Here is a 13,911-nt window from a genome sequence, read left to right as displayed (position 1 = left end):
ATTTAAAATATTTTTTCTTCTACATGTCTTAACAAAATATTTGCAAGAAAAGGGATAAACTAAGAAAACCAAGCAAAATAACAACGCTTTTTTATCTCAATTCTCGAGCCTCATCGAGCTCCGGCGTTTCTTGTGCTAGGCAAACATGAATGCTTTTGTGCATACAAACAATCTTCTGTCTATCATCCCTGAAAGGTTGAAATCGATATCGTTTGTAGTTTATGAGAACACTCATGGACAAACCAACCCCCTTAAAATCATTAAAATGCCAATATCTCAAGAACGGAAATGACGTCATCAACCAAAAATATTTCCGATAAGTTTCAGAACATAGGTAGTACGATCTGAAAATTTCGTGCAAATTGGTCGAACCATTTCTGAGATATCGCGTGCACAAAAAGTGTTAATAAAAAAAAGAAGAAAAAGAATCCGAAGAATAACAATAGGGTCTTCCGTTGGAAACGGAAGACCTTAATAAGAACTAGACACGATCTCGTTGCGAGCAACGAGAAGATCTTCCGTCCAATTTTAGAAGTTCAAATACATGTAAGACCTTTTTTTTGCTATTTACCAGGTAAAAATGATTAGGAAATAGTAGAAAAAATCCTTTGATTTTAAACAGACTCTTTTCTTCAATTTCTATATCCTCTTTTTTTTTAAACAAATAAAACATTAATGTATTGGACTTCTAGCTCTTGTTTTATTTCTGATACATGTTTAAAAGTTTTGATTGGAAACATTGCGATCCCTCTTGTACCCTAGTTTGAGGGACAAGCCCTTTTTTGGTATCAAAAGATATTTAGGAAAGATTTATTTTAGGAGCCGACCCTAAATCTTTGGTGGTTAAATATGATTACGAACGTTATTCTGAGCATATTCTCTTGAATCTCTTCTATAATGCTTTTCAAAATATATCTCCGTTTTAAGATATAAATGATCAAAATATTTGACTTCTAGCCCCATAAAACCCCTAATTATATAGCAAGTCAGTTAACTTTTTAACATGTATAGTTAAATAAATGAAAGATAAACATTTTTGATTCTATAATGCATTACAAAAATATTTATTATGAAAGAGATATAGATAACAAAATACTTTAGACCCCTCTTGGTCCTTTATTTGAGGGTGTTAGCCCCATTTTCTTGAGATCAAATGAAAGGTCTTTTTATTCTCAACATATTTTGTTCAATAAATGTTTCCAAATTTGTTACCGTTCTTGAGATATTTGGGAAAGAATGTTTTAGGGGTCGAACATTTTATACCTTTTAAGGGCAATTAAACGAAGCTTTGCTGGTTAAATATCATTCCTAATGTCATTTTGCGTATTTTCTCTTCTATAATGCTATTCAAAATATTTCTCCTTTTAAAGATATAAATGATCCAAAAAATTTGTCTTCTAGCCCCTTAAACCCCTTATTATGTAACATATCAGGAAACTTTAAACATTAACAGATAAATGACTGAAAGATAAACATTTTTGCTTCTATAAAACATTACAAAATATTTATTATGAAAGAGATATAAAAAAAAAGACTTTATACCCCTCTTGGCCCTTAATTTGACGGGCCACCTCTTTTTTCTTGATATCAAATAAAAGGTCTTTTTATTCTAAACATATTTCGTTTATTAAGTGTTTCCAAATTTGTTACCGTTCTTGAGATATTTGGGAAAGATTGTTTTAGGTGCCCACCCTATATCTCCTTATAGGGGCCATTTAATGAAATTTTGGTGGTTAAATATTATTACAAACGTTGTTATGATCATCTTCTCTTCTATAATTCTTTTCAAAATATTTCTCTTTTTTAAGATATAAATGATCACAATATTGAACTGCTAGCCCCTTAAACCCCCTAATTATGTAACACAACAGAAAACTTTTATTTTGTATCGATAAATAACTAAAAGATAAACATTTTTGCTTCTATAATGCACTACAAAATATTTCGTATTAAAGAGATATAGATAAAAGACCTCAGACCCCTCTTGGCCCCTAATATGAGGGGTCAGCCCCTTTTGCTTGGTGTCAGTTGAAAGCTCTTGTAAAGATAAACTTTTGATACTCTATATGTGTTAATAAAATATTTATGAGAATAAAAATATTCGTAATCAAATCTAAAATTTCCCAAAAATTGTCAAAAAAATTAACTTCAACATTTTCAGGTCCAGGCGAGCTTCACCGATAATGACTTCTGGTGAAATCTAAAACAAGCAAGCAAATCTACCATAACCACTATATCTTGCATATAAAGGACTATGTTCGGTATGGACAAATATCTTCCCCCGATTTCAACCAATTTTTAAATAGTATCGTATAAAAATCAAATCTTCACAAATCATTGTTTGGAGGATGCCTATCTCATTAATCTTGATTTTAGTCATCATTGGCCATTCGCTGTTTATCTAAGACGTCATCTAAATGACCTATTTCCCGCAAATTTGCAAACAAATGAAAATATTTTCATTTTTGCTCAATAATTTGCATTCGGAAGTATAGGGCGCAGGTCTGCTCAATAGCGAATTTAACATATATTTTTTTTCAGGTAGTTAAACACATTATACTAAAAAATGGTACTTGAGCAAGCCTGCGCTCGATATTTCCCAGTCAAAAAAACATCGGAAAACACCCATATTTTGCTACAAAACATCAATTTATCAAAATAATGCAATCTTCATGACGCCATTTCTACATTATGACGTCACTGTGGTGATGACCTTTTACACCTTTATTTCCAAGATGATTTTAACTATCTTTCACCTTATTTATAAAGCTCTTTCTAAAACTATGATTTTTGGAGCAAAAAAATGCATAAAACAGCACGTAGTCTTTTCAAGTCTCTAACTATAACAGTTTTTGAGGAGATACGTGGACAATATCATGTTCCAAAATACATGAAAAAGAGAGATAATTCAGAAACGGAAGTGAATTTTCAGACAGGAAGAAGGATGCAAAGAGACATTCACCAATTACATCATCTCTGTAAAAATCATCAAAATCGATTGAGAAGTGGCTGAGAAATTAAGGGTGTCTACCAAGGAGAAAAATAATAATAATATAGAAGAATGAGAACCCGTAGAAAAACTGAAGCTGAAGACGGAAGACCTTAATAAGAAGAATAAGAAGGTCGACAAAAACAATATGTCTCCCCTTTGAAAGGGGAGACAAGATTAAAACCGGAAAATTATTTTTGACCAAAATAGTGACCATGCCCCTTTAATGGTAAGTTTTTCCGAAATCGAAGAATGCTTTAAAAAGAATTTTCATACATATCAATAATATCTGAATTCACATTAACATTTTCAAAGTACTAGAAAGAAATATTGAATGTGAAAAAACTGACTGAATTTTGTCATGTATTTAAATACTTTGAATGTGAATATAATAACTGATGAGGACATCATCTCATTATAAGGGAATAACTGGTTCACTGACCAACTAAAAACTTATAAAATATAAACCTACTAATGAAAATATTTCAGCGATTCATTATTAATATTAATTTCTGTTGAGGCATTGACTTTATTATTTATTTAAGGTTACAGTGGTAACAACGTTATTGTTGACAAGCCAATGGTGTTAAATAGTTCGTGTAACGTGGGTGATCGTTCGTGTAACGTGCGGGATCGTGCGTGTATCAAGAAAATTAGTTTGCGTTTTTACAGTGCGTGTTCGTGCGTGATCGTGCGGTTTTTTCGTTTTGTAATCTTTTTTACGGAATGCCATGATTTATTCTGAAAACAACGACGAGTTGTTTTTTTTTAAATGTGAATTTAAAACCCTTTTTTATAGAAGAACATTGATTCTCTTTTTTTTGTAGAAGAACATTCATTTTCTCTTTCGTCGTTAAATACATTTAGTAAGAATTTCCATTACTTATTCAATCCTTTGTTCGGTCGAGTTAGTTTTTTTTATAATTTTATAATTAGCCTATATCAAGCATTTAGTGTGTCTTGACACATAATTTTAATCATATTAGCAAGAGAGACACGTTAAATGAAAGCGGTCAAGCTTACCCATGCCCCGTTTTAAACTCAACGATTATTCCCAACGTTTTTCTTTCAAATGAGAATACGATACGCTTTCCTATCTGGTACATTGTATAATTATTTGTTTGAAATAAAATTTATGTAGACGCTTTAAAATTTCGAATATATAGAAATAAATGAATTATGTACAGAAAGTATTCGATGTAAAAAATCGAAATTCTATGGAAGAAGGTAACAATTTTACCTGTATCCCGCATAATTAAATCGTACGTAAGGGAATTGGATTACATAAAAAGTCAACTCGTATGTAAATAATTTCGAGTAGTTTATGCATTATCTTCATTTCGTTTACACTTAATTTTTTATAACTTATGATAGAAGTTTATATTTGTTATGGAGACAAAAATTAATTTGTGTGTGAATCCTAGTTATTTGTGTATGAATGTGTAAAATCGTTTACTCGTTAACTATAAAACAGTGCATGACAAAAGTACATGCCGCTTTTCAATAAAACACAAACATAAAGCAATGAAATTTAAAGCAATACGCTTCCTTAATATTAATCTTAAAAATTAATTTTGATTTTGCGTGTTTAATGGTGTGGAATCGTTCGGTTGCGTGTTTGATCGTTTTTGTTTGTGTATCGTGAAAATTCAGTAAGTGATCGTTCGTGTATCGTGCGCGATCGTTCGTGTATCGTGCGTGATCGTTCGTGTATTAGAATCGTGCGTGTCGTTTGTCAACAATAACGTTGCTACCACTGTATTGACGCATGTTTTGGGGCCATTGCCGAGGCAGAAACAGACAAGGGAAACAAAGTGTATAAAATGGTCACTTCAATAATGACATTTATATTGAATGGACATTGTCTTCAAAAGATGGATTTAAGAGATGTATGTAGCGAATCTTTTTTTTGCACATTTTTATCCCCTTGCGCAACTTGTTGCGAAGGGGATATAGCATCGCTACCGTGCGTGTGTGTGTTCGTCTGTGTGTATGTGTGTATGTGTGTCTGTGCACTTCATTTCAATTTTCTAGTAAATTAAAAAAACCTTCCTATAGAATCTCCTCAACCTTTGCACTAATATGCCTCATTGTAAAAGATTAAAACAAATGCAATGTCATATTAATTGGTCAAATTTTTATGCAAAAACTTAGATAAAATTACACTATTGTAAAGAAGGGGGGCATACATTATGACAAAATTCGTTCAAAAGCAAAATTATTTATCATAGATTGCATACTTCTGTAAAATAACAAATAAAAAATGCATGTGCCTTTCCAAACCAGTAATACCATTACAAGTAATAGCTTTCCAAAAAACTTGTCTGACTAAACAAAATTATTTAATGGAAGCATGCATGTATCAATTAGGCTATCTTATTAGAAATGAATTTTAATTTTCGTTGCATAGATTTATAAACGGAACGTGCAAATTTAAGAACATGTACATATATATCACTTGAAATTCATTTATTTTATTAATTCAGTTTTTTTTTTTAGGAATGTGCACATATCATATATGTGCGTGTAAGCTTGAAAGCTGGAGAGTAAATAGTCTTTCTTTTTAAAATTGTATTTGTTATATTAAGATGCAAAATCAACTAAAAGGCATTTTTAAAAATTTCAATCCATATGAAATATAATGGTATACACACACGTATTGTTTTTTAATGGGTGTGGGCAGCTTCATCAAAATCATCTTCACAGGCAAATCCATGATATTTCCATTTATCATATAAAGTGAAGAAAAGTGCCAGCTGCAATAAAGTTGGGAGGAGCAACCCCCTCACCCCAACCCCGGATGCTACGCGCCTGTGATGTAAACACACGGTGTGCTCTGGCCGGGGTATTCGCATGATCTCAACGGACTCGTCAACTAATCGGTGCGCAAAAACTATGAATGAGACTATATGGCGCGAAATCCTGCCATTACCGTTCAGGCAACGAATGAACTCATCCATTGGCAGAGATTCCTGGGGAGGGGGTCAGATGAATTTTTTGACATTTGTTTTGTAACAGCTACATACATGTATATTATACTTTGGATCGTATGTTTTGGAAGAAAATCTAACGAATTAAGAAACACACTTGATTAGCAATTGTTAAATGTAGTAATGTACATTTAGTAGGACACGCGAGTTATGAACCCTTTTCAAGATGAATGAAATCGCCCAACTGAACGAAAATCGGGTCAGACCCCGCCTCGGCGATTTAGTTCCTCCAATAAACATTTCAGCTGTATAAATATATATTTGTTTCAATCCAAACTGATGACTTTATTGTAATAATGATAATCCAACACCAATTATTAATTACATTGTACCGTAATAGATATTAGTTACAACTTGTTGCGATGACCCCCTCCCCCTTTTTCACCTTTCAAATACAGTGGAATGCTGATCTATTTTTAAATCAGGATTACACACGTGCACTGCATGGTGAACGTCACTTTTACTTGAAAACTCTTGCTTGCTGTTGTTATTACATGCCATATAACATTTTCATCAATTGTAAATGTAAATGCTAACATCTTAAACATGCATCGGTTAATCTTTTTTGTGAAATATCGTGACATGCTTGTCCCATTGTCTGCACTGTTTCGGAGAATTCAACTTTTAAACCTTTGATATGCCTGACGTCATGACGACAAACTATTGGGCGAGTTCGATCACAAACCACGGTCACTGTAGTTCGACTTAACTAAGATCGAACTCACTTTAGTCGGTCGAAAATGAAACTGCGGTTAAACCAGTGGGAATACGCTGGTCACGCTGGTTCAAAGATGGCAGAGAAAGGTGAGACCTTAGATTTTGCAGTTAAAAAAATCGATATAAAATGCTTAATCTTAAATTTGAAGATGTAAATTTTGGTTTCATTTGTGTGTATTACACGTGCTCCCTTTTTTGTGGTATAATACAATTATCTATTGCAGTATTTCATAGAAATAAAAGATTATTAATCTTACGATGGGTACTTGTGAAAAAGTGTTTCGAAGCCAGTCATAAATTTTTATCAATAAGTCGCTCAGTAATTTGGTATTATCGACTGACTTACTGATAAAAATTCAGGTGCCTGTGGTATACCTTGTACAAGAATACATTAATTTTTTCACATGTACTTTAAGATGGCAGATTCAGTTGAAGAGCCCACCGGACTTGTTACATCTGCAAACGAAAGGCACCTATTCATTCCCTCGATTCTTTGGAGACTCAGGACAAGTCTAAGAAGACTGAAATATTTGTTGATGGTAATTACAGGTATGGCTATGCATATCATTATTAGTGACATAAGTGAATTTTCATTTTAAAAAATTATTGTTAGACCTCTTTCTTTAGAAGACGCTTAAGAGTAATTCTGCAATACTCTTTAATGTTATTGATCAAAAAGTAACAAGTGTTTTTTCAATGCTAAGAAATACGAAAATTCACGCATCTTATTCTTTTTTATTAGGATTTATTTGCGGTGTCCATATTGTAAAGACTGCTTCCATGCACATTGTGCTTTCTATGAGCTAGAACTGATTCTAACTAAAGAACTAACAGATACTCTTTGTGAGAAGAGTGCAACAAAACAAGGTATACATTTACGATATAAAATTATTTTATAACTGGTCGTCACTGTATGCAAACTGTTTAAGATTTTTTTTGTACTTAGAATGAACACAGTTTTCTTGTATTCCAGATTAGAATGTCTACAGATCAGAGAACTCTTGTTCTGAGGAACAGTGATGGAAGTGAAAAGCGGGTGCGGTGCCGGACAGAAGTTTTTAACATGCTGCTCTCAAAGAAGACAGGTACATGAAATAATAGTGGGTTGGTATATAAATAACAATAAATCTAAAAAGTTAGATTTTAAGCAGTAATAGTATCATGTTGGCCTCGTTATTGTTATGTAGTAGATCAAGGTCAGTTAGGTATTCTTCACAGCCATTAAAAACACCTGCATTTCACTTGAATATTAACTTCTTTTCCCAAGATCCATTAGTCAAAAGCTTAGTTCTACAGTCTCTTCTAAATGAAGAAAAGTCGGATCTGCCATCCAGCGTTAGTAGATCAGATGACCGTAATTCAGCATCATCTGACACTTCATCATTCACTTCAGCATATCGTCTAGATCGAAATCCCCTATTACTTGTGAAAATACCAGCAACACACACGTTTGGTAGGCAGAAGAATAAGATGTTTTGGTAAATCTCAGGCATGAGAAAAATGAGAAGTTTTTAAAATCCAAAAACCATTCTGCCTTGTGGAAAGAAATCAGTGCTCAACTTTATGATACTCTCCAATGTATTGTTACCCCTAATCAGGCAATAAACAAGTATTACAGTCTGAAAAAAACGCTGGAAAGAAGTTGTTGATGCCCCAACTGGAACTGAAAGGAAATATTTTCGACAGAAAGAGCAGTTTGATGAAATATTTGGTACAAGAGAAAGTACAAAACCCACCATCACGTTAGACACATCAGAAAAAAAACCCTGAAAGACAAGGGCCGAAGCAGTCTTCAGAGCAACATAGAAGGAATAAAAAAAGCGAAAAGACGTTCAGACGTGCTGGAAGTACTAGTAAGACATAACAAACAATTCAATGACAAAATGGAGCAGATGCACACAGATAAAATGGCAAGACTAGACAGACTTTTAAATCTTTATGAAAGAGAAATTAAAGCAAAAGAAAGTTCCAATAAGTAAATGATTTTTCGAATATCGTTTACATAAGACTAGTGCACATTTTACTGAAACTAAACATTTAGAAAATTATATTTGAACATTAAGTAAAGTGACAAGTGACCTAAGTGATGAAAGAACTGTTTTCAAGTTTGAATGTTATTTAAAAATACCTGAATAATTTTAACCGTTTAGCATTAGTTTTCAGCATTTCCAGACTTCATAAATGTCTTTTTTGAATGCAATTTTGTACTCTTTTTTTTTTGGACAAACATATTGTTTGTCGTATACTTGGGTTTAATTAATAATCGTTTTTAATGGGAGAAAACATCATTACACAAAAGGTTTCAATTTTCTTTTAAATGTAGATTATCTGTCGTGTAGTTAAACGTATTTCGTACTTTTGGTCTTAAATATGCATTTAAGAGACATACTTATATGTAATTTTATTTAATACACGAACTAGTTGATGCATGTCTCCATTTAGTTTATGAATTATTTCTTATAAGCTGTTCAGCAACAATGCTTCTATAAAGTTTATCAGCTTGAAACAAAAACAAAGCTGCAATAAATAAATGATTTTTCAATATTTTTTTTCTTAAAATGCGCATTTAACTAAAACTAAACATTTAGAAAATTTCATTTGAACAATTAAGTAAAGTGACAAGTTGATGTGCGGACATTGATATTGTGATAATGAAGCTGTTATGTGTTTTTCTTGTTTTACAGATTACTTTATATTGTGCCAAATAGCAATATGTTGAAGTTTTGTTATTCATTTTATAAACAAAATGTCAAATTTATTAAGCTGTTCATTTTTTTTTATCCTGAAGACATATCACAAAAATAATGTTTTCTTTAATATTAAAGTAAATACAAATGAGTAGTCAAGATTTTTTCTTGTTGATGGTCGTAACTTTTATTGCATTTGACACAAATTGTATTAAAATTTCAATTTGTTTTCCACACAAAATGATCACTTGCAAATTGCAAATGAAAAAAAAATCATACACTTATTCAGCCATTTAAGTTATCGGTTTAAGCTATTGACAAGCTGCAATCTCCTCACAATGCCATTGTGTCCATTGGTAAATGTTATCACACTGACAGTCATTTGGATCTTGTAATTGTTCTTCCATGATGTAAACCTCAACTTTATCATCATTAAAGATGCACATGTTGTGTAATATGCAGGGAGCCAAAATCATTTGGCAAATTTCTGTGGAGCTGTGTAACAGAATGTCCTGCAGTCGACGAAACCGTCCTTTTAAATGGCCGAAAGCACGTTCGACAGCTTGTCGTGCACTTGACAGTCTTTTGTTGAAACGGACTTGCTGTGGGGTAAGATTTCCCAAGTTTTTAAACGGGGTTATTAACCACTTCCTGAGAGGATATGCACTGTCAGCGAGAATATAGTGATCAACGAAAACAAGGTTTCCTGCCTCAGCCTCTGTGCATAAAAAGGAATTTCTCAAAACACGCGCATCATGGACACACCCTGGCCACCCAGCATAAATATTTGTAAATTTCATCTGGTGATCTACTACTGCCTGTCAAATATATTACATGTATATACATGTTATCAAGAAAATGTATGCAAAGGTGTGGAAAGCATGTTTTTTACTGCTCTTTAAAAAAAATATCTTCATTTTAATAAGCATGGAGTTTATTTTAACATATACACCTTAAATTAATGTTTTTAGGTAATTTGTTTGAAAAATCACTAAAATATTTAATGATAAGTTAGATAGATATACATTGTACAACCATATATAAATACATGATGTGTATGGGATTATCAAAATGATCTCAAAAGATGAAAATGTGGTAATGGGATAAAACAATGGTACCATGATAATACCCAAGTAATTACTTTTTGCCAAGTTTAAGTTAATGCAAAGTTATGACATTAAAACATTTATACAAGCAAGATACTTCTACATTTGCTACTTACCTGTACTTGAATGGACGGAAATCCTTTCCTGTTATAAAAATCCCTTTCACCATTGAGGGCTGATGATAGTCTTATGTTCGTTCCATCAAGGAATCCAACTACCCCTGGAAGTCCACATATGTTCTCAACTTCTCGAGAGATTTCTTTTTGTCGCTCAGCATTTGGCCAGCAAATCACCTTTAAATAGAACCATTAATTAAACAAGAATAGAATTCCAGGGTCCCCCGCCGGTCAAGCAGTATACTAGTATACTGTATATTGGAATATTTTCAAACATTCAGGGCTGTTCCAGAATTAAATGTGTGGGGAGGTTGGGAGGAACATTTTTTTACCCCCACCACCCATTTTTTATTTCTATTTTTCCTGTCTCAAATATATCCAAAATACTACAATCTAAAAGAATTTGACCAAAGTATTAGCGGTATAAACATTTGGTATAAATTTAATAAAAATCCGTCAAAATTTGTAGGCATGAGAGCGCTTACAAGGTCACAAAGTCCCATAACTCCAACAAAAAGTATCGACCAATGCTAATTTTCGAAATTGACCAAGATAATAGTAGTATAAACATTTGGTATAAATTTAATGAAAATCCGTCAAAATTTGTAGGCATGAGAGCGCTTACAAAAAAGTGTGATAAATCCCTCACAAAGTTCCATAACTCCAACAAAAAGTATCAACCAATGCTGATTTTCGAACTTGACCAAGGTAATAGTAGTATAAACATTTGGTATAAATTTAATGAAAATCCGTCAAAATTTGTAGGTATGAGAGCGCTTACAAGGTCAATTTTTTTATAAAACGGAGTCGTTATTGTGGTCAAAGTCCCATAACTCCAACAAAAAGTATCGACCAATGATGATTTTCGAACTTGACCAAGGTAATAGTAGTATAAACATTTGGTATAGATTTAATGAAAATCCGTCAAAATTTGTAGGTATGAGAGCGCTTACAAGGTCAATTTTTGGATAAAACAGAGTCATTATTGTGATCAAAGTCCTATAACTCCAACAAAAAGTATCGACCAATGCTGATTTTCGAACTTGACCAAAGTATTAGTGGTATAAACATTTGGTATAAATTTAATGAAAATCGGTCAAAATTTGTAGGCATGAGAGCGCTTACAAAAAAGTGTGACGGACGGACGCACGGACACACGGACGCACAGACGCACGGACGGACGCCCGGCATTTCTATGTCCCCGCACCGCGTTGCGGCGGGGGACAATAAAGTATACAATCAATATAAATTACAGGTTCTTGACATTTGAAATCATCAATTGAAAAGCTATACCCATTCATTGAATACATGTATGATATGAACGTATTATTATTTGATAGAATAAGTAAAACACTTATGATGTATATTATGCCTTGTTAACATATATGCATCAAACATTTGTGCTGATCTATTTAATGTGTAGCACACAGCAGCTTCTGTTTATCTTATAGTATATCATATAAAATTCTAATTTACTGATCACACGTACCTTTATGCTCATAGGCGTCGGAACCCCCGGGTGGGGTGGGGGGGGGGGTTAGGGGGAAAAGTTATACAACATAACCAAAGACCGGTTTTTAAATATTTTTTTGCTTGTCGAGATTTTTTGATAAGTCTAGCCCCCCCCCCCCCACTTTCAATTGCTTCCGTCGCCACTGAAAAGTAAGAATATTTTTTTAAATTTAAGTGAACTACTTACTCTTGGTCTAAACTCTTGAAGTGCTTCCAACATTCTCATTACAACTGCATGTACTGTTGATTTTGACAAGTTGAAAATATGAGCTAACTCTCTCATTGACGACATATTGAGATACCACAGACAAACAAGGAGTTGTTTTGGAGGTTCTATGGCGTTGTATGGCCCATATCCATTTAAAAGTAAACTTCCATATATTTCCTGAAAAATATTTTCAAACAGGTTTCTACTAACACGATAGTGTACACGAAAGTCATCAATGTTTTGTGGAAGTCCAAATTCGGTAAACACTGTTTCCATATAGCTAATAATTTTTGGGCTCCATTCTCTCTTTCTTAAAGACCAATATCTATCCGTTTGATGACGAGCAAAGAAATAAATCGTCTTGTAAAAATTCCAAAAGATGTATTTTCACTTTAAGGATCGAAGACATTTCGGCCATGTTTACAAACCAAAGTGAAACTAAACTCAGTTCGATCACGGACATGCGCAATAGCACTTACCATACTAACCATTAGTTGGTGATCGAACTCGCCCATTATTTCATTTAATCAACGTCATAATCAACTTTGTATACGAGTTATCAATTGAAATTTCTGAGTAAGAGTTATCAATCATCCAGAGCGGAAGAGAACGTTACTTTGAGTTAATAGCTTAATGTGTGTTTGAATGTTTGTTATTATCTCCTTGTGCAACTTAATGCGAGGGGGATATAGCATCGCTGCTGTGTGTGTGTATGTATGTATGTATGTATGTATGTATGTATGTATGTATGTATGTATGTATGTATGTATGTATGTATGTATGTATGTATGTATGTATGTATGTGTGTATGTATGTATGTATGTATGTGTGTCCATTTCAGCCTTTTTAGCAAGATTCATAGAAAACCCTCGCATGCATGTTATCAAACTTCGTACACTTCATTAGCATGCTAGAAGGACAAACCCTTTTTATTTTCAAGTTGTATAGTTGTATAGAATGCAATTTGCAGTTGTATAGTTTTTAAAATTACAACACTAAGAAACTTTATGTACGACTTCCGGTTCGTGAAGGTATTCATTTTAAATCAACAACTTGATATTTCGTTGAGTGAAAGGCCTGTAAAGGTACGAAGCTAGTGTTTTGAGAAATGGGGAGTTGGAAGGATGTTCAAAATTAAAAAAAACTGAAGGAAGCAGGAGATAAAGTTTATCCTAGTTTAATCAAACCAAGCAACCGTCCGAGCCGAATTTTGGGCTATATTTAACGAATTACTCAGAGAAGAACAGATTCATAAGTTAGAAGAGACTTTGACGAATATCGTCAACATGATTAATGGGAATTTAATCATGTAAATTGCTGAAGATATGTTTATATTTTAAAATCATTTGGGTAAAAATTACATGTTATCTCGAATTTTCTCATAGAGTCGACTATAAATCGCCAGATCTTAGCTACGTTTCATTTTCAATATCAAACTTAAATTTTCCTACACTAATCGTGTAAATGCGAAATGTATGTCACTGGATAAAGAAAATTTATAAAACTAGACATGATCTCGTTGCGAGCAACGAGAAAGTCTTCCGTCTGATTTTAGAAATTGAGATTTATGTTCGATCTTGATTTTG

At 33.0% G+C, this 13,911-nt stretch overlaps 2 pseudogenes; one reads left to right on the top strand and one right to left on the bottom strand.

Annotated features, from left to right (window-relative positions):
• The first annotated feature begins 6,719 nt into the window (after positions 1–6,719).
• LOC128169988 (uncharacterized) lies at positions 6,720–8,417 on the top strand (annotated as a pseudogene).
• A 1,264-nt stretch (positions 8,418–9,681) lies between these two features.
• LOC128169986 (uncharacterized) lies at positions 9,682–12,743 on the bottom strand (annotated as a pseudogene).
• Positions 12,744–13,911: the final 1,168 nt, after the last annotated feature.

The sequence above is a fragment of the Crassostrea angulata genome, unplaced genomic scaffold (assembly GCF_025612915.1).
Source record: "Crassostrea angulata isolate pt1a10 unplaced genomic scaffold, ASM2561291v2 HiC_scaffold_272, whole genome shotgun sequence".
NCBI classification, from domain to species: domain Eukaryota; kingdom Metazoa; phylum Mollusca; class Bivalvia; order Ostreida; family Ostreidae; genus Magallana; species Magallana angulata.
Note: the sequence above shows the minus strand (reverse complement) of the source record. Positions and strands in the feature narration are given on the sequence as shown.